Here is a 26,480-nt window from a genome sequence, read left to right as displayed (position 1 = left end):
GAAGTTGTTCCCGATGGTTGGGGTGGAATGGATGATTCCGAAAGTGAAGAATTTGTGGGAACGGTTGATGAAGCTAAGAATCAAGAGGCCCCTCGGAATGAACAAGAGAATCGGGAAGTAAATATGCGGGTTTCTAATATAGAAACTCACGTGCGTCATTTGACAAACATGGTAGCAGATTTATCACAATTGGTGACCAAAAGGAACGCCACGGCGGTAGAAGAGAACATGCAGATTCCGGAAATGTGGCGGGCCATGGAGACACAAAATCGAAAGATTGCCCTACTGCAAGAGCAAGGAGACGATGTGTCAAGGAAAATAGATGAGTTGAAAGAGTTGATTACGCCACTTACTCGGGCAAGAAATGTTCCGCCTCAAGGCGCGAACCCAAGAGTGGTCTTCCGCACGAAGTATAATGGCGCCGGGTGTCCTCCGGCACATATCCCATATTATCTTCGCCAAATGGTTGGCCATCATGAAGATGATGAAACAACGATCCGGAATTTAGGACATAGTCTGACGGGCCCCGCACCGGTATGGTTCTAATCGATTGATGCGGAATGGGTCCCAAGTCGGGAGGAATTATCAGAACACTTCATACGGCATTTTGAAGCTGGAATAAGAGGTTATTTCACTAAAGCTAATTTGTTGAACATCCGGAAAGGTGAAGATGAGAGTTTTGAACTCTTCGCTAGGAGATGGAAGAAACATGCTGCGATGGTGCAACCGCCACCGTCAGAAAGGGAAATGCTGGAGTTCGTCTTGAAGTCACTTCCGGCGGAATACTTTGACCGCATGTATGCGTACACATACTCGTCATTCCAACATATGGTGGAGATTGGTATGAGAATTGAGGGAATTATCTTAAGAGTCAGAAGGGAAAGGCAAAGGGAACTGGATGAAGAAAATGCCACGCTGGTAAGGCCAGGTCCAGGACATAACCCCGATGATGTCCATGAAGACGAGATGATCGGAATGGTAGATGCTCCGATTCGCTTCATTATCGATCTGAATAAGGTGGATAATTGCGAAGCATCCACTTCGAAAAAGCCGTCAACCTTTGAATCACCTCGGGAAGAGATCAGACCAGTAAAGATTAAGTTGCCGCTTGTTGAGGAGTATAATTCAAAGGCGGTTCATTGGGACTATGGAACGGGCGAGATTGACGCCATAATGAGATCGGGAAGATGTTATCCACCAAGAGAGGCGGATTACGAGAAGAAAGTCCCGATTGCGGAAGAGGTTAAGAAGTTGCAATCGGTCGTGAGGACCGGTGAATATGAGGTCGTTGACCAACTGCGGAAAATGCCAAACCTGATTTCCTTATTGGATCTCTTCAAGAATTCCGAAAAACACAAGAATGCCCTCTTGAAAGTGCTAGATGAGGTGCATGTTCCAGAGACAATTAACGAAGTTCAACTAGGGGACTTCGTAGGTGCTATCCTCTTGAAAGACCAGATATCCTTCTCGGATGAGGATTTCCCAAGAGAAGGGCGTGTGCATAATAGAGCCCTCTACATCGCCGTGAGGTGCCATGGAAAGGAGGTTCCTCACATCCCGATTGATAACGGTTACGCTTTCAACCTATGTCCTCCGAGCACTTTGAGAAGCTTGGGGATAAATGAAGATTTCGTGAAGACATCCAAGGCCACCATCCGGTCATTTGACGGAGTCTCTAAAAATGTTGTAGGAGAGATTGAGCTGGACATTGCCATTGGACCGGTAACTTTTTCTATACCATTCCAAGTACTGGACATTCCTAGCGCCTTCACCTTGCTTCTTGAAAGACCATGGATCCACGTGTCCGGAGCGGTACCTTCCTCCCCGCATCAAAAGTTAAAATTCGTGGTCAAGGGTCGGTTGATCACCGTTCATGGTGAGACGGGACATTGAACCGCTTTAAAAGGGATGGTCCCATACATTGAACCCTCAAAGGAGGAGGAGTTGAGTTATCATACTTTTGACATCGTATCTGTCATGCACGTATCACCGGATGCAAAGATGGCTACACTAGAGCTTTCGAGACCAGCGACTATGGCGGGAAGAGTGCTATTCTCAAACGGTTTTATTCCGGGTGCTGGATTAGGGAAACATGGTCGGGGAATCCGTAACCCTTTGAATTTGAGCTCAAATGACCACAAGGTTGGTCAGGGTTATAATGGAATAGTGAAGAATAATACGGGTCGAGGCCGAGGTCGAAACAATCGTTATGGAGACCAAGGAGGCCGTGGACACCAAGGTGGCCGTTTTATAGGCACCGATGCTTGGAAAGCAAGAGGGAAAATGCTTCTAAACCCCTTATTCGAGGTATTCTCTAAAGGAGGCAAATGGCTGGAAGATGAGGACATCTCCGAGGATGCAGAGTCGGACTTATTCAACCCGTTCTCGGATAATCGGGTGAATGTGATCATTGAGTGGCTGGAGGATGATTTCCCCACCCCCGAGTAAAAGGCTCTTTCCGAACTTTACCTTTTTATGCATTTTCATTACTGCATTTGTTTTTGAAGCTTTTATTTGTTTTAGAACCCTTTGGGTCGCATCTTACGATCCGAGAAGTGCAATATTGTATTGCCCTTAGTTGCATCTATTAATGAAAATCATCTCAAATTTGATTACGGACATATGGAGCAATGGATTGGTTCGATGATGACAATTGATTCTACCATGAAACTTGAGGCCCGATCCGCCATATGATCTTGGGTTTTAAATAGCTTTTGAGAACCGGGATGTCTGGAAGATTGTGGGACTAGTTCTTCTTTCTTTGTCAAAAAATTGGAATTTGAAAAATGTTTTCATGATAAAAATCATGCATTCTTCGATTTTATCATCTCTGAATACTAACCTTTCATGGTGCATTTCGGGCATGTCATCCCACCCATACATAACAGGTTAATATGTGACTCGGATCAGCTCGATGACTATGCATGCGAAGTTGATATAGAAGAGGTTGATGTGAGCGATATCAAGAAAGAGTGTGATTGTTTTGAAGAATCTGAACCCCCTATCTCCGAAGAACCTATCACTATTAATTTGGGAGATTCTAACTGCGTTAAGGAAGTGAAAATAGGAGGGCACTTGTCAGCAGTAGATGCTTTAAGAATGACTGCATTGCTCAAAGAATATCAAGATATTTCCGCCTGGTCATATGCTGACATGCCAGGTTTAGATCGTGAAATTGTGGAGCATGCTTTGCCCACAAATCCTTCTTGCACACCAGTAAATCAATCACCCGGAAGAATGAATCCTGAACGGCGAGATAAGATCAAGGAAGAGGTCATGAAGCTCCTTAAAGTTGGATTTATCGAGGCTGTCCCATATGCCGATTGGGTCGCCAACATCGTACCGATTAAGAAGAAGGATGGAAGAATTAGAATATGCGTGGATTATCGGAACTTGAACAAAGCCGGTCCGAAAGATGATTTTCCTCTGCCGCACATTGATGTACTCGTCGATAATACCGCGGGCTTTGAATTATTCTCCTTTATGGATGGATTCTCGGGATACAATCAGATCATGTTGAAGGAAGAAGATAAAATCAAGACATCATTCACTACACAATGGGGAACCTTTTGTTACAAGGTAATGCCCTTTGGATTGAAAAACGCAGGGGCAACATATCAGAGGGCTATGGTGACCCTTTTTCATGACATGATACATAAGGAGATTGAGGTCTATGTGGACGATATGATTGCCAAGTCCAAACCCGGAGAAGACCATGTTAAAGTGCTGAAGAAATTATTTGATCGATTGAGAAAGTATAAGCTCAAGCTGAATCCTGCGAAATGCGTATTTGGCGCAAGATTTGGAAAACTGCTAGGATTTGTAGTGAGCAATCGTGGTATTGAAATTGACCCTTCCGAGATCAAGGCTATATGGGAAATAGGGACTCCTTCTACTGTTAAGGAAGTAAGGGGCATACTTGGAAGATTGAATTATATATCCAGATTCATATCACAACTATCAGAAACGGCGAAACCCTTTTTCAAGCTGTTAAAGAATGGTGCGAAGGTCAAATGGGATGCAGAATGTCAACAAGCATTTGAGAAGATCAAGGAATATTTGGTACGACTTCCGATAGTAGTACCTCCTATCCCTAACGTTCCTTTAACTCTATATCCGACAGTTAATGATGAATCATTGGGAGCTTTACTTGCCCAAACCAATCCCAAGGATCGTAAAGAGCGAGCCATATATTATTTGAGCAAAAAGTTCACAACATCCGAAGCCAAGTACCCAAGAGTGGAAAGGACTTGCGTAGCATTGGTTTGGGTCCTCCACAGATTAAGGCAAGATACGCTGCATTATCATATAGAACTGGTCACTGAAAATGACCCTATCAAGTACCTTTTGGAGAAACCAACATTGCTAGGAAAGATGGTCAAATGGCAAATATTGCTTTTAGAGTTTGATATCAAAACCTCTCCCCAAAAGTCCGTCAAGGGAAGAGCAATTGCTGACATGCTAGTCGAGAATCCTCCTAAGGACGTTTTAGAGCAAAACAAGGGAGGTCAAATCCTGAACATATCCGAAGACAAATGGACAATGTACTTTGACGGCGCAGTGAACCTTCTTGGATCAGGTACCGGGGCGGTCTTAATATCCCCCGAAGATCAACATTATCCAGTTTCAGCTAAGTTGGTGTTTCCATGCACCAACAACATTTCTGAGTATGAAGCCCGCATCCTTGGGTTATAATTGGCCATATCATTAAAAGTAAAGAAGCTGCTGGTATATGGAGATTCCATGCTGATTATCTTACAAACCCAAGGAGAGTGGAAGACAAAGGATCCCAAGCTTATTCCTTATCATAAATACCTTGAAGAGCTGATTCAATATTTTGAGGAGATTACCTTTGAGTATCCGCCAAGAACTCAGAATCATTTTGCCGATGCTCAGGCCACATTATCAGCCATGTTACAAGTGCAAGATGGCCTCGAGATAGAGTCGTTAAGGATTGACATCCTTGTGCAACCCGCATATTGCATGGTCATTGAAGAAGAGCTCGATGAAGAACCATGGTATCATGACATCAAGAACTACATACTGAAGGGTGAATTCAAACAAGATAGTCAACCGGAAGATAAGAAGTACATAAGTAAGATGGCTTCTAAATTTTTCCTCAGCGGACAGATCCTATACAAGAGATCCTTTGATTCAGTCCTATTGAGGTGCGTAAACTCGAAAGAAGCAAATCTCATTATGAAAGAGATTCATGAAGGGGAATGCGGGCCGCATATGAATGGTCACCTCCTCGCCAAGAAGATCATGAGACTCGAGTATTATTGGATGACTATTGAGTCAGATTGCAGCCAACATGTGAGATCCTGTCATCAATGCCAAGTGTATGGCGATAAGATAAATGCGCCACCAACCGAGTTACATCAAATGTCAGAACCCCGGCCATTCTCTATGTGGGGAATTGATATGATTGGCCCTATCAACCCAAAGGCCTCCAACGGACATCGTTTTATTCTGGTGGCTATTGATTACTTCACCAAATGGATTGAAGCCGGTTCATATGCCAACGTCACTGCGAACAACGTGGCTAAATTCATCAAAAGAGATATCATATCAAGATACAGAGTTCCAAGAGCCATCATTACCGATAATGGCTCCAATCTGAACAACAAGGTAGTCGATCAACTATTGGAACAATTTAAGGTACGACACCTTAATTCTTCACCTTATCGCCCGCAAATGAATGGAGTCGTGGAAGCGGCAAACAAGAATATCAAGAAGATATTGGCCAAAACTGCTGAGAAATATCGAGACCGGCATGAGAGATTGCCATATGCTCTCATGGCCTACCGGACTTCGATTCGTACTTCAACTAGGGCAACCCCCTACTCTTTGGTATACGGTATGGAAGCAGTCCTACTAGTAGAGGTGGAAATCCCCTCTTTAAGGATTACGTCTCAGGCGAAACTCACGGAGGATGAGTGGGACCGATTGAGACACGAACAATTGAATTTGATTGACGAAAAGCGATTAAGGGCTATCTGCCATGGTCAAAGCTACAAGAAGAAAGTGGCCAGAGCTTTTAACAAGAAGGTCGGGCCCGGAAATTTTGAAACAGGGATGCTAGTTGTGAAGAAAATGCTCCCAAATGCCCAACACCCAGGAGGCAAATTTATGCCAAATTATGAAGGCCCCTACGTGGTTCAGAAGGTCTTATCCGGGGGAGCTCTTATACTTGTAAACATGGATGGAGAAGAATTGGCAAGTCCAAGAAATGCAGACGCCGTGAAGAGATATTACCCTTGAAATAAAATTGAGCTTCGGAGCGATTGATGAGCGTATCCGAGTCACATAGAATTTTGCATTCGCATGACATCTGCATACATGTATTTGTATATGTCCGTATTTTGTAGGTGGACTGGGAGTCGCGAGGAATCCTACAGAGCAATGGATCAAACAGGGAAGTCACCTTTGGAATTTAAAATTTTGAATATCTTTAATCGATTGTTTCCTTTTGTTTTTACGGGAAACAGAAATCAACATCCGAAGAAGATAGGAGGAAGTCGCTTCGGGATTTGAAATTTTGAACATTTTAACCGATTGATTCCTTTTGTTTTTACGGGAAACGGGAGTCAACATCCGAAGAAGACAGGAGGAAGTCACCTTCGGGATTTGAAATTCTGAATATCTTTGAACCGATTGTTTCCTTTTATTTTTACGGGGGATAGAAGCCAATGTTTGAACAAGACAGGTTTGAGGTTCTCCTTTATGAAATACCTTCATACACTGTCATGCTTAAAAATTGAAAATTTTGGATTTGCAAAGCCACAAGACCCTTTCAAAGAAATATTCCTTCCAAATTACGAAACATCTCGTTGAATAAACCTTTTGATGAAAATTTTTGCTAATGATGAATTTTGATGAAAACACCTTGGGTTTTTATAAAAGGGGCATGTTTTGAAAGCTTTTCAAAAGAATGATCTTTCAGATGAAAAGAGGCAAACATTATCCTCAAACACATCCCCGATATACTTGAGCGATGAGTGAGAGTGACAGAACGAAAGAGCTTAATTTTGGGACGTAGGGATCATTAGCGGTGATTACGTGGATTGAAATGACGAAAAATATTTCCATTTCAAAATTATCCATACACATTTGTATCCCTTGATAACCAATCCGAACCAAAAAGGGAAGAATTTTCTAAATATAACCCCGTCAAGAACCACCCCACACTGGGGCATATTTGGAGGTTTATTGGATGATTCCTTGGAGAAAAGATCGGGTAAGACTTTATTGTGCTAACTTGCATCAATCTTTTTGTGATAGCTTCAGGTGATTTACGCGAGAGACTTGGAACACCTCAAAGTGAAGAAAAGCATTTCATTTCTATATCCCAAAACACTTACCCTTTGAAAAAGCCAATTTGAGCCATTAAATATTCATTTCTAAACCCTTGTTAGTGATCACCTCCCCACGCCGGGGCAAAACAAAGGAATAACCAGCAATGAGTCAAAAAGCATGATCGGAAAGATTTTTGATGCTGGTCGCCAAAAGAGCCAGTCAATGCAAAAAATGATGAGAAATGAAAGGGCTAGAAAAAGCAAATTGCCTGGTAAAAGCAAGGCCAAAGCCCATGAAAAGAGCACCCCGAAAAGGGACAAATTTTGAAGAAAAATCATCAAGATGAAAAGAGAAAAAACCCTCAAAATCGATTAAAGGAAGAATGATCATGAATCTATTGCAAAAAGCAAATGAATGCTGGGAAAAATGTCAAGGTGATCACCAAAGCTCACCCCTCTTTTGAAAATATGGCCTTTCTTAAAAAGCCCACCTTAAGCCAAGATACAACCTATCACCAAAAATTTTCTGATCTAAGAAGTGTTTCAGGTTGATGCAAGAAATCATACAGGAAGCTACCGCTTAAAGAGGTAAGTACAATCCTGTCTTATCATGTCTTCGGGGTTCTTGACTTGTAAGCCCGAAGAAGCTATTGTTGATCAAGGTTCATTTCTAAGCCTTAAAATGAATATCCTTTGATAAGCCTTTGACCCGGCCTGAATTACGGTCCCTTTTAAAATGCCTTCTCTGATCGGTCAGATTGTATGCATCTCGAATGATCCCGAAACCTCAAGGTTAGGTTTTCTATGAGCGGATTTGAATTTCAAGAAAAGCCTTCCCAAATGGTGAGAAGCCCTCTTGGATGAAGGAAAATCCTTTTGAAAAACTTTTAAAACAACCTTTTTGTAGAACACTCGGGATGTGTCATTCAAAATCCATCCTCGGTGGAAATTTGAACTTGTGATTGGACACATTTCCTTCACAAATACACTTTGAAAATTTGTCTGGAATTCTAAAGTTTCTCCCCAGAACTTAAAATTGTCTTTCTAATGATGTTTGATTAAATTTTCTGCAGGTTCCCTGGTAATCCCAAATCCTCAGAAAAGTTACTTTTTTAAAGATTTGATTAACTTGGTGTTGACACCCGAATTTTTAGTCATCTTTCCTTTAGTTTTATTTTCTAAAATTTCTCAAAAATTCACAAAAAAAATCAAAAAAATTAAAAATCAACATTGGAAGCCTTGGCCAAGCTTAAGGAACCAATTTGGAACAAAAAATAATTTTTCATATTTTTCACATTTTTTAATATTTTCGAAAAATAGGAAAATACTTCAAAATTCATAAAAAATACTTTCCGAGGTCACAAAAATACACAAAAATGTTCAATATTTTTCATTTAATTCCGTTTTAATATTGACCTCAATAAAAATTGAAAATTAAGTTCAATTTTAGGTGTTCCTTCACAATGCCTAGGGTTGAATTTCCATAAAAAAATACCTATCGAGTCTTTTTATTTGCAATTTTTGCACATTTGTTGTCTAAACATTCAATTACAGTCCCTTTGAACTTCAATTTGATTAATTGCACCCTCAATTGCACGAATTGCACGAATTAGACAAGAATCCCCAAAAGTTTTGCAATTTAGTCCCTAGAATTTTTAATTTCCGAAATTACTTCTAATCTAGGGACTTTCTCTGCAAAATTGGACTACCCCTAGGGTTTTCATGCATTCTAAATCGATTGGAATGGGTCTCATAGTCCAATTTGGTCAAATTGACATCCAATTGAACATTTCCCCAAATTGGGAATTTAGAAAAATTTGGGGGTTTTGTGCAAGTTGATGGGAAATTTTGGGCAAAAACACTTTTCTAGATAATATCCAGGGTCCTAAGTCTAATTTTGAGGTTTAATTGCAAAAATTCCCCATCAATTGTGGTTAATTTTGAAAATTGTACAGAGAACACTGTCTGAACCGGTTCGGACCGGTCGGATCGCCGGTCGGACCGATCGAACCGGTCCAAATAGTGTCGTCTTCCCCAGCTCGGCCGCGCCATTTGCAGAATTGAGAGTTGGATTTCAATGGCCAAATTGAAGGTCAATTCGCGTATAATTGAGCCAATTGATTTAGGGCTTTTGTTGTGCATATCAAGGGGCGTCGATCGCCACCGGCAGCACACCCAATGGCCGCCGGAGTACGGCGGAATCAACGGTCAAAGCTCCGGCGAGGCAAAAAGTCAACATTCTCAATCCCGTGTCAAATTAGCGCGCGTTTTGTGATCAACGGAGGCCTAACGGACGCGGACGGAATCCTAAGTGATTCCGTCGCCGTCCGGCGACTCATTTGCGCGTATCCACACGTGTGGACAGCTCGGGAAAGCTCGCCCGTCCGCGCGCCCAAATTCAAAACCAAGTATAAAAGGTGAGAAGGTTCCGGATCAAGAGAGGGAGGCTCATTACGTTCGCTCGACTACCGAAATAGAGAGAGAAAGAGAGAGAAGTAGAGACACAGACTACGAGCGATACCTTCGCCGGAGCTTCAACCGAGATCGTGCAACTTCGCCCTAGGCGATTCAGGCCAAATCGAACCACCGGATTACCACCGGAAGTTCGCCCGAGCTTGGAGAAGACGATCGGACCAGCTCACTCGGTCTATAACGTCCAAAAACTGCAAGGTGAGCTCTCGATTTCTCTTCTGCGCGATCATGGCATCCCTCCGCTCTGAGCATGATTGGTGAAATTATAGTGTGCGTTTTCCTTCTTGAGCTTCACCGACCACGATCGCGTCTTGTTTGTGCATCGATTTTGCTTGAAAATCCCGAGTCGAGCCTCCAACATTTCGAAGTCCGGTCGGACTTCGGCCGGACAAATCCGGCAACTCCGGGCTCAATCGGAGCCCGAGGTAAGTATTCTCGACCTAATCTAAACGTGCCCGAAGCTTGAATTCCATTGTTATGCTCTACATTGCTTGATTGAAGTTCTAGATACTGCGATCGTATATGATCTGATTCTCGTGATTCTATGAATGAAATGCTTTGATTCCGAGGTATGTAAATATAGAGGTTAGATAGAGTCGATCGGCGATGGTTTTGCGCCGATCCGGCGAGATCTCACCGTTGGATCTCGCCGGAAGCTTTTTGGCCGTCCGTTTAGGCGTCGTCGAGATGTAGGAGACGAAGGTGACGTGGCCCGGTCAACGGGTCAAAGTATGCGTGTCGTGCTGTGGTTGGACCATCTTGTCGCCGACTCGGCCTGGACGAGCGCGCGAATAGGCTGAATCGGCCTTGATCCGACGGCCGGGATTATTAGATGAGTTTGATCTGTGGCCGTCGGATCCGATTTTGCATTTTTTAGTTATTGATATATTAGATAGAAAATAAAAAATGGTGAAACGGCGCCGTATTAGTGAGTGTTAGGCGATGTCGTTTAGGGCATATAGAGATCGAACGGCTCAGATTCGACCCGGCGTAGATCGTGACCGTCCGTGCTATTAATTAAAGCTACGTCGTTTTAGTCCGGGTAGAATGAACGGTCAAGATTAGATTTGAAAGTAGATCGTGGTCGTTCATTTGTTAGACAATGCGGCGTCGTTTTGATCATAGGGCGACCAACGGTTGAGATTGAATGCAAAGCATATCGTGACCGTCCGTTTCATTAGTAAATGCGGCGTCGTTTTATGTGGATGGACCGAAGCGTCGTCGTTTTGACTAAGATAGAGTCAATGGCTGAGATTGATTTAAGGATTGATCTCAGCCGTCCATTCCTTTTGAATATATTCCGAATATTAGAAAATAGTTTAGAAAAATCAAAAATAAATAGGATAGTACATATACGGTACCGTATAGGGTTTTGATCGGGTCTATGGGCGGTCGGACCGGGTTGACCGGTTGTTGACCGGTTTGACCCGGTCCGATTTATTTAAAAAAATAAATAAAAATAAAAAGAAATTTCCAAAAAATCCAAAAAATTGTAAAAATACTTAAAAAATTCATAAAAAATTCCCAGATTTTCACAAAAAATTTCTAAAAATTTGTAGATCGATTCGGGACTCATAAAGTCTGGATCGAAAATTTTGAGACTTCGAGGGTCAACCTATGTCGATCCGGAAAATTCCCAATATTTTTGAAAAATAAATAAAAATTCAAAAAAATTAGAAAAATTATAAAAATTCAAGAAAATCACAAAAAATGGGAAATGGCCACATTCAACTGGCCCGACCCCGGTTTTGTGATTTTTGTGTCCCGAACCCCAAAAATGACCATTCTACCCTTTCTGGGCCTTTCACCCCAAATTTTTACCAAATCATCCCGACACCCAAATTTGATTTTTGTGTGGGCCGATAGGGCCATTTTTAGACATGTCTGTATGGTTGATTGATTGAATTGATATTGATTGTTTTGAATGCGCATTTTAATTTTTGAGTTTGATTGTTAGAAATAGAAATTTCCCATCTGCATGTACATTTAGAACCGTTAGAACCTACCTCACCCGATATTGCGTCTACATGAATTTTTAGGTTAGAAATACACTCAACATTGGTAACCGAAAGGGCGTTGATGAAAATCTCGGCATAACCAAGTCCCCGGACCCAATAATCTCTGGTTTTCGTGGAACCGAATCATTTCTCCCGACCGCTCGGTAAGGTTTTCCGATCGTACCTCCCAATAAATCGATCGGTGGCGACTCTAAATTGCATGTACACCTCGCACATGCCACCCGACCACACAAGGTCAATTTCGATATTTGATAAATTCTACTCGACATCGCGATTCGAGTAATGGGCCTTGGGAGAGACCCGCGATCCCATAAAATATATATATATATATATATATATATATATAATAGGGATTGGTTCGTTAACCCCACTCGCCCCCGCGGGAGACGACCGACGACGGAGAGGGTCGCGACCGACCGGCGACTCCGTTGGGGATTTATAAGAGGACTTAAGCCGATAAAAATGTTGATTGTTTTCTAACCTCACTTTTCTGCAGATGCTCTTGAAGATGAGGTACGTCCACTAACGAAAAGTGTTAAATGTTGATGCAGATGGGAGTTATAAGGGGTGGCGTCCGTGCTAATCATTTTTGATGCAGATATGGAGTTTTGGATTGTTTGTTTATTTATGCAAATTTTGAAGCGGTGTTTTGAATATAAATTGTGGTGCATGTCTTGCATATTTTGAGGATCACGACACCGCACACACAAGCGCCTAAACCCAAGCCGTGAACTCACCCTTATAGGTCGCCATAGATAGGGATCGGTATGCGAAGCCCTTGTGTTTGATTGCACTTGGGTTGACCATACTTGATCCCGCTCGCTATGCAAGATTGATGGTCCTACCCACTTGTTGTTTGATTGCGCTTGTGGGCGGCCCATCGATTTGTATAGCGGGAGCCTTTTTAGGTCCATACCCGAGCCTTTTTGATTTCTTTAGAGTTGAACCTCACTTGTCTCATGCGCATGTGAAATGGACGGTTGGTATACCTAAAACCAAAAACCAAAAAAAGAGTAACATCGGTTGGTAAGGCTTTCTACCCTTTTTATTTTGAACTTGTAAATTTAAATTTTGCATATCATGCATTTTCACGACATATCATCACAATTTGTAAGATCGTTTAAGTGATCGGGGTTGAAGGTCAAATTTTCCTTTTTAGATAGATGGCGCCCCGAGGTCGTGTTGATGTACCCGACGTATTCACGTGGGAGAGGAGGACCATTCGACGCGAAGACCGAGTGCCTGCTACATTTCGGGTTTTCGAATTTATTCATGGACGAGAGCTCAATGGACGGAACCACATCCGTAGCGAGAGTTGCGATTATACCCGTTGTAGACGCCATTTGGAAATGAAGCGTGAAAAGGAGATAATCCGGGAGTTGTACATGAAATTGGCGAAGAAGCCTCGTGCGACCAAGACCGCCCCAAAGCACTCCCCAATTAAGAAGGAGGAAGTCATCACCATATCTTCCGATGATGAAGAAGATGTCAAGCTTCCCGAGATAGTGGAGATTTCATCCGATGAGGATACCGTTCCGATTGCCTAGTTTAGTATGACTTTGGGGCATTTTCTAGGTTTCATTATATTTTGAGTCTATTATGTACCTTCATTGGCATTTATTGTCCGAACATCTTTAGATACTATCATGTTCTATCTTTTTCGACTTTATTAGACTTGTAAATTCCATGAGTTGTCAAATTTTGAGTGACTTTCTACCCCGATTACGCTTAAACAATCCTAATCAAATTACATGCCATCTTTGGGTGAGATTAGGTCCATAACTACCCTATTTGGCTTATTTGGGTCAAGTAGGAGTAGTTGACCCTTATGTTACCAAAAGATGACATGGAATCTGGTTAGCACATTTGCATCACATTTCATGCATATGCAAATTAAACCGTGGTAATTGACTTTAGGATCATCATTTTTGCATTTTTAGATCATGGGGAATGGAGACATCAAAGTCATCCCAATACCGCGCAAGGAACTCGCTATATGGTGGGATCGCCTCGACATCGTCAACAAGGCCTACGTCGAAGGGCGTCCGGGACGACTTGTAGATTTGATCAAAGTGGAATACCAATCGGCGCTCATTTAAGCACTAGCCAAGACGTGGGACGCGCGTACAATGACATTTAACTTCCGAGGATTAGAGTTGACTCCTACGCTTGAGGAGTATACCGCTATTATCGAGGCCAAATTTGAAGAACGTATAGGTCAACCCCCTTTGGACATGGACTCCACTCGTTTATTCTCGAGTTTCCTTCGCCTTAAAACTTCTGAGATTGAAAAAGTTTACAAGTCCAATTCTAACAAGTTCACCTTTTCATTCCTTTTCGACAATTATTCCTCTCTACCCACCGAAACCGGTCATAAATCGGGAAAGGTGTTTATCTTGGCTTTCTTTGCATTTGTCCTATTCCCAACTTCTAGAACTACCTTTGACCCTTCCATAACCCATATAGCCAGACAAGCATGTTGTCGCTGGGATTATACGTACATGATCTTAGTCGAGACCTTTCTTTCCTTAAATCGTTCCAAAACTTCAAGAAAGGCTGTTTTTCAAGCGTCTAATGGGCTACTTCACATGTGGTTCACCTCTCATATAAAGACTTTTCAACTCCGAGTGGGGTGCTATGAGATCAATGAGCACGTCCACCCTCTTAGATCCTTCCTCAAGTGTCAATCCCTTATACCCAAATACTCGTTTAAGAAGTGGGTTGAGCTATTGGACAATTTGAAACCCGAGCACATTAGGTGGCGCCCGACTTGGCCCAAGATTGTGGAGGCTCGCATTATGGGTGTGGAAGATAGCCTTATTCCCTTATTGGGATGTACTGGCGCTGTGGCGTATTACCCCATCCGAGTGGTGAGACAATTTGGAGTTCTACAAAAGATACCACCGGATGTTTGTCCCGGGATTTTCTCATTCGACATGATACGTGGGAAGCTTACAAAAGAGGCGAAGAAGTTATATCAATCTCGGATCAAGCTCATTCTACATGCTTTGAAGAACTCCCCACTGCAACAAGTTGAGTGGCCGGACTATTTGGACGACGAGATGAACATTCACAGAGCCTCCAAGGAGTATATCCAGAAGTTTAAGGAGTATCGCCAATCAACGGTTGAGCCATATGTACCCGAGTGCGTATCTCCTCGGATTGAAGAGGTGGAGTCATATGAGCCGGAGTACATAGTACCCTACGTGCCGGGAGTAGAGCCGTACATTCCCGAGGATCCGGAGCGGTGGATGTCGGAAGAAGGAGAAGACCCATACATGTGGGATTCCGATGGGTCAGAAGAGCAAGAAGAGTGGAAGCGTCCCCGACTTGAATAGATCCATTCCCCTATTTAGATTTTACATATTTGTTATCTTTTAGATGCCTTTGAACAATCTGGTTTGTAATAAATACATATTATTTCTTTTATGAGAATTTCATGCATACATATAGAAAAGTCAATTACCACGGATCAATGTCTCCAATCCTTTAATATTTCCCATACTAATTTGATATTCTGAAAACAGGTGAGTAACAAATGCGAGGACTCGTAGCAAAACGCGCAAATTAAGGATGGAACAAGAAGAGCTCGCACCTCGTGTGGGTAATCTGGAAAACCAAATGAATGTGATCGCCACAATGGTGGCGGAGATGAAGGCAATGATGATTGCAAGCCGGGGGAGATACCCCGTTGATCCTAATCCCCAAGCCCCTGCGGGGTCATCCGATGGAGCGAACGCTAATCCGGCGCCCGGCGCTAATCCCACTTTGAATTCGGAGAAACCGCCTAAGGATCCTCCTGTTGTGATAGATTTGGAAAAGAAGGAGAAACAGGTCCTCAAAATGGAAGAGGAGATCAAAAGGCTTGCTAAGATTGAAGAGTGTTTGGCGAGTCGGGGTTATGAACTTTCAAGGTTTGACAAGGTTGCACCGTTTGAAAAGATAGAGGTTCCCGCCGACTACAAGGAACCGGACTTTGTGAGGAGATATAATGGGACCGGGTGTCCCAAGGAGTACTTGAAGTATTATTTGCGCCGAATGTCGCAATTCTCCGACAACATCCCACTCCTGGTTAACACCTTCCAGGAGAGCCTATCTGGGGCAGCCCTGGCGTGGTTCATAGAATTGGAACCAGAGAGGCTCGCCGATTGGGACAAACCGGCAAACGAGTTCCTTCGGCAATACAAGTTTAACACTTTGATCGCCTTCACCAGAGAGGACCTTCCGAGAACTACAAAGGGAAAGAGCGAGGCCGTTCACGCCTACGCCCGGAGATGGAGGGCACCGGCCGTGCGGGTAAAGCCACCCGTCCCGGAAGAAGAACTAATAGACCTGTTTCTTAAGGCCCTTACCTTTGAGTTTTTCGACAAGCTGAACACCTCAGGGTGTCGGACATTTGCGCACCCGATCAAGGTGGCGGAGCGCCACGAGTGGGCACTAAGAAAAAAGAAGATACCCGAGGCGCCTTTCAAACGCCAATACCATTTGAGAAGGGATAATAGGGAGCAAACTGGAGAAGTAGCTTTTGTCCCTAACCCGCCAAAGCCCAGAAATTTCTCGCCTTCAATCCCTACCCAAGGAACGTCCTCCTGGACCGCTTCCAAACCACCGGAATTCAGAAAAAAGAACCAAATTGTTTTCACCCCACTACCCCGACCCTTATCCAAATTGTTACCCATGCTGTTGGAGAATCGCTTAGTTGCAAAAGAGCCACCTAGAGCTCACCCGCCAAGATTTCCTGGGTATGATAAGACCCAGGCGTGCATATACCATATGGGAGAAAGAGGGCATAACGTAGACAATTGCCTCGCTCTCAAGTTCAAGGTGCAAGCATTGATCGATGGAAAAGTTCTAGAGTTTGATAAAGCTGAACCAAATGTGCAGCGGAACCCGTTACCCGAGCATCGCGAGGTGAATGCGATTTTTGGAGGCGAGGAAGAAGAGGTTCTGGAGTTCATAGTGGACATGAGTAAAATGCGGGATGTCTTGACATTGGCCTCACAATACCCGGAAGAAGAGAGTATTTCCCGAGAGCAAAAGGAAGCTTGCTTAGAAAAGCTGATTAACTTGGGTGTCATAGGAAAAATGGAAGATGTCGCTTTCAAGGGGACCTACGTGGCGGTGGATATGCTGTGTGAGGAGTTCGCAATGAGACCTACGAGGGGAGCTATTTTGAAAATACCCTCAGGATATTTGATGAGCATCAAAGATGGCCAAGAAATTGAAGAGACAGACGAATATGAAGTCCGTCTGGATAAGGCCCGCCGAGGCGATAGAAGGTTTTTGCAAAGGGCCCTAGAGAGGGGCGAAATGGTTGACAACCTGGGGGAGGATAGTGGCAGTTACAACTTTAAAGTGCTATATTCGGCGCCCCCGAGTTTCTTTGTTGACTCGGGAGATGTAGTCCCCGATGGATGGGGTGGAATGGACGACCCCGAAAGTGAAGAATTTGTGGGGACAGTAGATGAAGTCAAAGACCAAGCGGTTCCTCGGAATGAACAGGTGAATCGGGAGTCAAACGTACGACTTTCTAATTTGGAGACCCATATGCGACATTTAACAACCATGGTAGCGGAATTATCGCAACCGATGGCTAAGAATGACGCCATTAGAGTAGAAGAGAACATGCAGATTCTGGAAATGCGGCGGGCCATGGAGGCACAAAATCGAAAGATCGCTCTACTGCAAGAGCAAGGAGATTACGTGTCGAGAAAAATGGATGAGTTGAAGGAGCTAATTAAGCCACTTACTCAAGCAAGAAATGTTCCGCCTCAAGGCGCGAACCCGAGAGTGACCCTCCGCACGAAGTATAATGGTGCTGGATGTCCTCTGGCGCATATCTCATACTATCTTCGCCAAATGGTTGGCCACCATGAAGATGACGAAACACCGATCCGGAACTTCGGACAAAGTTTAACGAGCCCCGCGCTAGCATGGTTTCGATTGATTGACCTAGACCGGGTCCCGAGCCGGGAAGATTTATCAGAACACTTCATACGACACTTTGAAGCTGGAATCGGAGGTTATTTCACTAAAGCTAATTTGATGAACATCCGAAAAGGTGAAGATGAGAGTTTTGAACTCTTTGCAAGGAGATGGAAGAAACATGCTGTGATGGTGCAACCGCCGCTGTCGGAAAGGGAAATGCTGGAGTTCGTACTAAAATCACTTCCGGCTGAATATTTTGACCGCATGTATGCGTACACGTACTCGTCGTTCCAACATCCGGTGGAGATTGGTATGAGAATTGAGGGGATTATCCCGAGAGTCAGAAAGGAAAGGCAGAGGGATCCGGATGAAGAAAATGCCACGTTGCCGAGGCCAGGTCCAGAACATAACCCCGAAGATGTTCATAAGGACGAAATGATCGGGATGGTAGATACCCCGATTCGTTTCGTGATTGATTTAAACAAAATTGATAGCTAGGAGTTGGAAGCTTCTAGTTCGAAAAAACCGTCATCACAAGAAGAAATCATACCAGTGAAGATTAAGTTACCTTGCCTGGAAGAGTACAACTCGAAGGCAGTGCATTGGGATTATGGAACGGGCGAGATTGACGCCATAATGAGATCAGGAAGATGTTATCCACCGAGAGAGGCGGATTCCGAAAAGAAAGTCCCGATCGTAGAAGAGGTCGAGAAGTTGCAATCGGTCGTGAGGACCGGTGAATATGAGGTCGTTGACCAACTGCGGAAGATGCCCGCACGCATTTCCCTTCTTGGATCTCTTCAAAAATTCTGAAAAGCACAAGGATGCCCTCTTGAAAGTGCTGGATGAGGTGCATGTTCCGGAAACAATTAACGAAGTACAACCGGGAAATTTTGTGGGTGCTATCCTTCTGAAGGACCAGATATCCTTCTTAGATGAGGATTTCCCAAGAGAGGGGCGTGTCCACAACAAAGCCCTCTATATTACTGTGAGGTGCCACGGGAAGGAGGTCCCTCACGTCCCGATTGATAATGGCTCTGCTTTCAACCTATGTCCTTTGAGCACTTTGAGAAGCTTGGGGATCAATGAAGATTTCGTGAAGACATCCAAAGCCACAATCCGATCATTCGATGGAGTCTCCAAGAATGTGGTGGGAGAGATCGAATTGGGCATTGTCATTGGACCGGTAACATTTTCTATACCGTTCCAAGTATTGGACATTTCTAGCGCCTTCACCTTGCTCCCGGGAAGACCGTGGATTCATGTCTCCGGAGCGGTACCTTCCTCCCCGCATCAAAAGTTAAAATTTGTGGTCAAGGGTCGGTTGATCACCGTCCATGGCGAGACGGGACATCGGGCCGCTTTAAAAGGGATGGTTCCATACGTCGAGCCTTCAAAGGAGGATGAGCTGAGTTATCATACCTTCGACATTGTATCTGTCATGCATGTGTCACCAGATGCAAAGGTGGCTACACTAGAGCTTTCGAGACCCGCGACTATGGCGGGAAAAGTGCTACTCTCGAATGGATTTATTCCAGTTGCTGGATTAGGGAAACACGGTCGGGGAATCCGTAACCCTTTGAATTTGAGCTCAAATGACCACAAGGTTGGTCCGGGTTATAATGGAATAGTGAAGAATAACACGGGTCGAGGCCGAGGTCGAAACAAGTGTTATGGAGACCGTGGACGCCATGGACACCAAGGTGGCCGTTTTATAGGCACCAATGCATGGAAAGCTAGAGGAAAAATTTTCCTAAACCCCTTATTCAAGGTATTCTCTAAAGGAGGCAAATGGCTGGAAGATGATGACATCTCCGAGGATGCGGGGCCGGACTTATTCAACCCGTTCCCGGATAATCGGGTGAACGTGATAATTGAGTGGCTGGACGATGATTTCCCCACCCCCGAGTAAAAGGCTCTTTCCGAACTTTATCTTTTAATGCATTTTGATTACTGCATTTGCTTTAAAGCTTTTTGATGTTTTAGCACCCTTTGGGTCGCATGCTGCGATCCAAGAAGTGCGGTCTTGTATTGCTCTTAGTTGCATTTATTAAACAAATTTGATTACGGACATGTGGAGCAACGGATTGGTCCGATGATGACAATTGATTCTACCATGAAACTTGAGGCCCGATCCGCCATATGATCTTGGGTTTTAAATAGCTTTTTGAGAACAAGGATGTCCGGGAAATTATGGACTAGTTCTCTTTCCTTTTTCTTCAAAATTAAAATTCGAAAAATGTTTCCATGATAAAAAAATACATGCATTCTTTGATTTTATCATCTTTGAATACTAACCTTTCATGGTGCGTTTCGGGCATGTCATCCCACCCATACATAACAGGTTAATATGTGACTCGGATCGGCTCGATGATTATGCATGAAGAGGTTGATGTGAGGGATATCAAGAAAGAGTGGGATTGTTTTGAAGAATCCGAACCCCCTATCTCCGAAGAACCCATTACTATTAATTTGGGAGATTCTGACTACGTCAAGGAAGTGAAAATAGGGGGACACACGTCGGCAGCAGATGTTTTAAGAATGACAGCATTGCTCAAAGAATATCAAGATATCTTCGCCTGGTCATATGCTGACATGCCGGGTCTAGATCGTGAAATTGTGGAGCATGTTTTGCCCACAAATCCTTCTTGCACACCAGTAAATCAATCGCCCAGAAGAATGAATCCCGAACTTGCGGATAAGATCAAGTAAGAGGTGATGAAGCTCCTTAAGGTTGGATTTATCGAGGCTGTCCCATATGCTGATTGAGTTGCCAACATCGTACCAGTTAAGAAAAAGGATGGGAGAATTAGAATATGCGTGGATTATCGGGACTTGAACAAAGCTAGTCCGAAGGATGATTTTCCCTTACCGCACATTGATGTGCTCGTTGATAGTACCGCGGGCTTTGAATTATTCTCCTTTATGGATGGATTCTCGGGATATAATCAGATCATGCTGAAGGAAGAAGATAAGATCAAGACCTCATTCACTACGCAATGGGGAACCTTCATTTACAAGGTAATGCCATTTGGATTGAAAAATGCGGGAGCAACATATCAGAGGGCTATGGTAACCCTTTTTCATGATATGATACATAAGGAGATTGAGGTCTATGTGGACGATATGATTGCCAAGTCCAAGTCCGGAGAAGGCCATGTTAAAGTAATGAAGAAGTTATTTGATCGATTGAGAAAATATAAGCTCAAGTTGAATCCTGCAAAATGCATATTTGGCGCAAGATCCGGAAAGCTGCTAGGATTTGTGGTGAGCAGCCGTGGTATTGAGATTGATCCATCCAAGATCAAAGCCATATGGGAGATAGGGACTCCTTCTACTGTTAAGGAGGTAAGGGGCCTACTTGGAAGATTGAATTATATATCCAGATTTATATCTCAACTATCAGAAACGGCGAAACCCTTTTTCAAGCTCCCGAAGAAAGGCGCAAAAGTAAAATGGGATGCGTAATGTCAACAAGCGTTTGAGAAGATCAAGGAATATTTGGTACAGCCTCCGGTGTTGGTACCTCCTATCCCTAACGTTCCATTAACTCTATATCCGACAGGCCATGATGAATCCTTGGGAGCTTTATTAGCTCAGACCAACCCCAAGGATCGTAAAGAGCGGGCCATATATTATTTGAGCAAAAAGTTCACAACGTCCGAAGCCAAATACCTAGCAATGGAAAGGACTTGCGTGGCATTGGTGCGGGTCCTCCACGCATTGAGGCGAAGATACGCTGCATTATCATATAGAACCGGTCACCGAAAATGACCCCATCAAATACCTTTTGGAGAAACCAACATTGTTAGGAAAGATGGCTAAATGGCAAATACTTCTTTCGTAGTTTGATATCAAAACCTCTCCCCAAAAGTCCGTCAAGGGAAGAGCAATTGCAGACATGCTAGCCGAGAATCCTCCTAAAGACGTTTCAGAGCAAAACAAAGGAGGTCAAATCCCGAACATATCCGAAGACAAATGGACAATGTATTTTGACGGCGCAGTGAACCTCACTGGATCAGGCACTGGGGCGATTCTGATATCCCCTAAAGATCAACATTATCCAGTTTCAGCCAAATTGGTGTTTCCATGCACCAATAACATTTCTAAATATGAAGCCTGCATACTGGGATTACAATTGGCCATATCATTAAAGGTGAAAAAGCTACTGGTATATGGAGATTCCATGCTAATTATTTTACAAACCCAAGGGGAGTGGAAGACAAAGGATCCCAAGCTCATTCCCTATCATAAGTACCTTGAAGAATTGATCCAACATTTTGAGGAGATCACTTTCGAGTATCTTCCAAGAACCCAGAATCATTTTGCTGATGCTCCGGCCACACTATCGGCTATGTTACAAGTGTAAGATGGCCTTGAGATAGAGCCGTTAAGGATTGACATCCTTGAGCAACCGGCATATTGCATGGTCATTGAAAAAGAACCCGATGAAGAACCATGGTATCATGACATTAAGAATTACCTATCGAAGGGTGAATTCCCACGAGACGATCAACCGGAAGATAAAAAGTACATAAGCAAGATGGCATCTAAATTTTTCCTTAGCGGACGGATCCTATACAAGAGGTCTTTTGATTCAATCCTATTGAGGTGCGTAAACTCGTAAGAAGCAAATCTCATTATGAAAGAGATTCATGAAGGGGAATGCGGACCGCATATGAATGGCCACCTCCTCGCTAAGAAGATCATGAGGCTCGGGTATTCTTGGATGACTATCGAGTCGGATTGCAACCAGCATGTTAGATCCTGTCATCAATGTCAGATATACGGCGACAGGATAAATGCGCCGCCAACCGAGCTACACCAAATGTCAGAACCATGGCCATTTTGCATGTGGGGAATTGATATGATTGGCCCTATCAACCCAAAGGCCTCAAACGGACATCGTTTTATTCTAGTGGCTATTGACTACTTCACCAAATGGATTGAAGCTAGCTCATATGCCAATGTCGCTGCGAATAGTGTGGCCAAATTCATCAAGCGAGATATCATTTCAAGATATGGAGTTCCAAGAGCCATCATCACCGACAATGGCTCCAATCTGAACAACAAGGTTGTCGATCAACTATTGGAACAATTTAAGGTACGACACCTTAATTCTTCACCTTACCGCCCACAAATGAATGGAGTCGTGGAAGCGGCAAATAAGAACATTAAGAAGATATTGGCTAAAACTGCTGAAAAATATCGAGACCGGCATGAAAGATTGCCATATGCTCTCATGGCCTATCGAACTTCAATTCGTACTTCAACCGGGGCAACTCCCTACTCTTTGGTATACGGTATGGAAGCAGTCCTACCGGTAGAGATGGAAATCCCCTCTTTAAGGATTCTGTCTCAAGTTGAACTCACGTAAGATGAGTGGAACCGGCAGAGACATGAGCAATTGAATTTGATTGATGAAAAGAGACTAAAGGCTATCTGTCATGGTCAAAGCTACCAGAAGAAAGTAGCCAGGGCTTTTAACAAGAAGGTCAAGCCTAGAAATTTTGAAGCGGGGATGCTAGTTGTGAAGAAAATGCTCCCAAATGCTCAACATCCAGGAGGCAAATTCATGCCAAATTATGAAGGCCCCTACGTGATTCAGAAGGTCTTATCCGAGGGAGCTCTTATACTTGTAAACATGGATGGAGAAGAATTGGCGAGTCCAAGAAAATGCGACGCCGTGAAGAGATATTATCCTTGAAATAAAATTGAGCTTCGGAGCGATTGATGAGCAGATCCCGAGTCACATAAGATTTTGCATTCGCATGACATTTGCATACATGCATTTGCATACATTTGTATTTTGTAGGTAGACCGGGAGTCATGAGGAAATATTACAGAGCCATGGATTAAACAGGGAAGTCACCTTTGGAATTTAAAAACTTTGAATATCTTTGAACCGATTGATTCCTTTTGTTTTTTTACGGGAGACGGGAGTCAACATCCGAAGGAGACAAGAAGAAATCGCTTCGGGATTTAAAAAACTTTGAACATCTTTGAACCGATTGTTTCCTTTTGTTTTTACAGGAAACGGGAGTCAACATCCGGAGGAGATGAGAAGAAATCGCTTCGGAACTTAAAATTTTGAATATCTTGAATTGATTTGTTTCCTTTTGTTTTTACAGGGGACAGAAGCCAATATTTGAAGAAGACAGGAAACGGGAGTCAACATCCGGAGGAGATGAGAAGAAATCGCTTCGGAACTTAAAATTTTGAATATCTTGAACTGATTGTTTCCTTTTGTTTTTACAGGGGACAGAAGCCAATATTTGAAGAAGACAGGTTTGAGGTTCTCTTCCTTTACAAAGAATTTTTTCATACGCCGTCGTGCTTGAAATTGAAAAACTTAGATTCATAGAGCCACAAGGCCCTTTCAAAGAGACATTCATTACAAGTTTCAGAAACATCTTTTGAATATATCTTTTGATGAGAACATTTTGCAAACGATGAATTTTGATGAAAACGCCCTGAGTTTCTATAAAAGGGCATGCTTTGAAAGTTTTTCAAAAGAATGATCCTTCAGATGAAAAGAGGCGGGCATTATCCTCAAACACGTCCCCGATACACTTGAGTGATGAGTGAGAGTGATAGAGCGAAAGAGCTTAATTTTGGGACGTAGGGATCATTCGCGATGATTACATGGATTGAAATGATGAAAGGCATTTCCATTTCAAAATTATCCATACACATTTATATCCCTTGATAACCATTCCGAGCCAAAAAGGGAGAATTTTATGAATATAACCCCCACAAGAACCACCCCACACCGGGGCATATTTGGAGGTTCATTGGATGATTCCTTGGAGAAAAGATCGGGTAAGACTTTATTGTGCTAACTTGCATCAATCTTTTTGTGATAGCTTCGGGTGATTTCTAGCAGAGACTTGAAACACCTCAAAGTGAAGAAAAGCACTTCATTTCTATATCCCAAACACTTACCCTTTGAAAAGCCAATTTGAGCCTTTGAATATTCATTTCTAAACCCTTGTTGGTGATCACCTCCCCACACTGGGGCAAACAAAGGAATTGCTAGCAATAAGTCAAAATGCATAATTTGGAAGAACTTTTGATACTGGTCTCAAAAGAGCCGGTCAATGCAAAAAATGACGAGGAATGAAAGGGCTAGAAAAAGCAAAGTGCCTGGTAAAAGCAAGGCCAAAGCCCATGAAAAGAACATCCCGAAAAGGGGAAAATCCTGAAGAAAGATCATCAAGATGAAAAGAGGAAAATCCTCAAAGTCAATTGAAGAAAGAATGATCATGAATCTTCCGTAAAAGCAAATGAATCCTGGAAAAATGTCAAGGTGATCACCAAAGTTCACCCCTCTTTTGAAAATATGGCCATTCTTAAAGAGCCCACCTTAAGCCAAGATACAACCCGTCACCAAAACTTTTCTCGATCTAAGAGGTGTTTCGGGTTGATGCAAGAAATCATACAGGAAGCTACCGCTTAAAGAGGTAAGTACAATCCTGTCTTATCATGACTTCGGGGTTCTTAACTTGTAAACCCGAAGAAGCTATTGTTAATCGGGGTTCATTTTTAAGCCTCAAAATGAATATCCTTTGATGAGCCTTTGACCTGGCCTGAATTACGGTCCCTTTTAAAATGCCTTCTCTGATTAGTCGGATTGTATGCATCTCGAATGATCCCGAAACCTCAAGGTTAGGTTTTACGTGAGCAGATTCGAATTTTAAGAAAAGCCTTTCCAAAATGGTGAGAAGCCCTCTTGGATGAAGGAAAACCCTTTTGAAAAATTTTTAAAACAACCTTTTTGAAGAACACTCAAGATGTGTCATTCAAAATCCATCCCCAGTGGAAATTTGAACTTGTGATTGGATACATTTCCTTCGCAAATACACTTTGAAAATTTGTCTAAGAATTCTTAAGTTTCTCCACATGACTTAGAATTGTCATTCTAATGATGTTTGATTGAATTTTCTGCGGGTTCCCCGGTGATCCCAAATCCTCGGAAAAGTTGCATTTTAAAATTTTTTTATTAAATTGAATTTTCTACAAGTTCCCCGGTGATCCCAAATCCTCGGAAAAGTTGCATTTGAAATATTTGACTAACTTTGATTCTCTGCGGGTCTTCCGGCATTCCCGGGTCCTCGGATCCTCAACTTAGAAAATTTGAAATAGGGTTTGAGCTTCTGTAGGTACACTAGTCAACCTAGGTCCTCAGATGGCACCCTCTCGGACGGTGAGTAGCTTCCTAGATGAAAGCCGATCTGCTTTTTAGAAAATTTGAAATAGGGTTTGAGCTTCTGTAGGTACACTAGTCAACCTAGGTCCTCGAATGGCACCCTATCGGACGGTGAGTGGCTTCCTAGATGAAAGCCGATCTGCTTTTTAGAAAATTTGAAATAGGGTTTGAGCTTACGTAGGTACACTAGTCAACTTAGGTCCTCAGATGGCACCCTTCCGGACGGTGAGTAGCTGTATAGACGAAAGCCGATCTGCGTTTTAGATGGTGAGTCCCCGCATGGAGGATAGCTAATATCTTTTAAATAGGTGAAACCCCTTTGTTACAAGGGTGAACCTCTCCTTCCGGACGGTGAGTAGCTGCATAGACGAAAGCCGATCTGCGTTTTAGATGGTGAGTCCCCGCATGGAGGATAGCCAATCTCTTTTAAATAGGTGAAACCCCTTTGTTACAAGGGTGAACCTCCCTTTCAGACGGTGAGTAGCTTCCTAGATGAAAGCCGATCTGCCCCTTTTTAAATGATGAATCCCTAGTGGATAGTCAAACCATTTTAAA

At 43.1% G+C, this 26,480-nt stretch overlaps 1 pseudogene; it reads left to right on the top strand.

The window, feature by feature from the left end:
• Nucleotides 1-23,411, top strand: part of LOC115743578 — a 42,694-nt pseudogene extending 19,283 nt beyond the window's left edge.
• Nucleotides 23,412-26,480: the final 3,069 nt, after the last annotated feature.

The sequence above is a fragment of the Rhodamnia argentea genome, chromosome 7 (genome assembly GCF_020921035.1).
Source record: "Rhodamnia argentea isolate NSW1041297 chromosome 7, ASM2092103v1, whole genome shotgun sequence".
In the NCBI taxonomy this organism is placed as follows: domain Eukaryota; kingdom Viridiplantae; phylum Streptophyta; class Magnoliopsida; order Myrtales; family Myrtaceae; genus Rhodamnia; species Rhodamnia argentea.
This window is presented reverse-complemented; position numbering and strand designations above follow the sequence as displayed.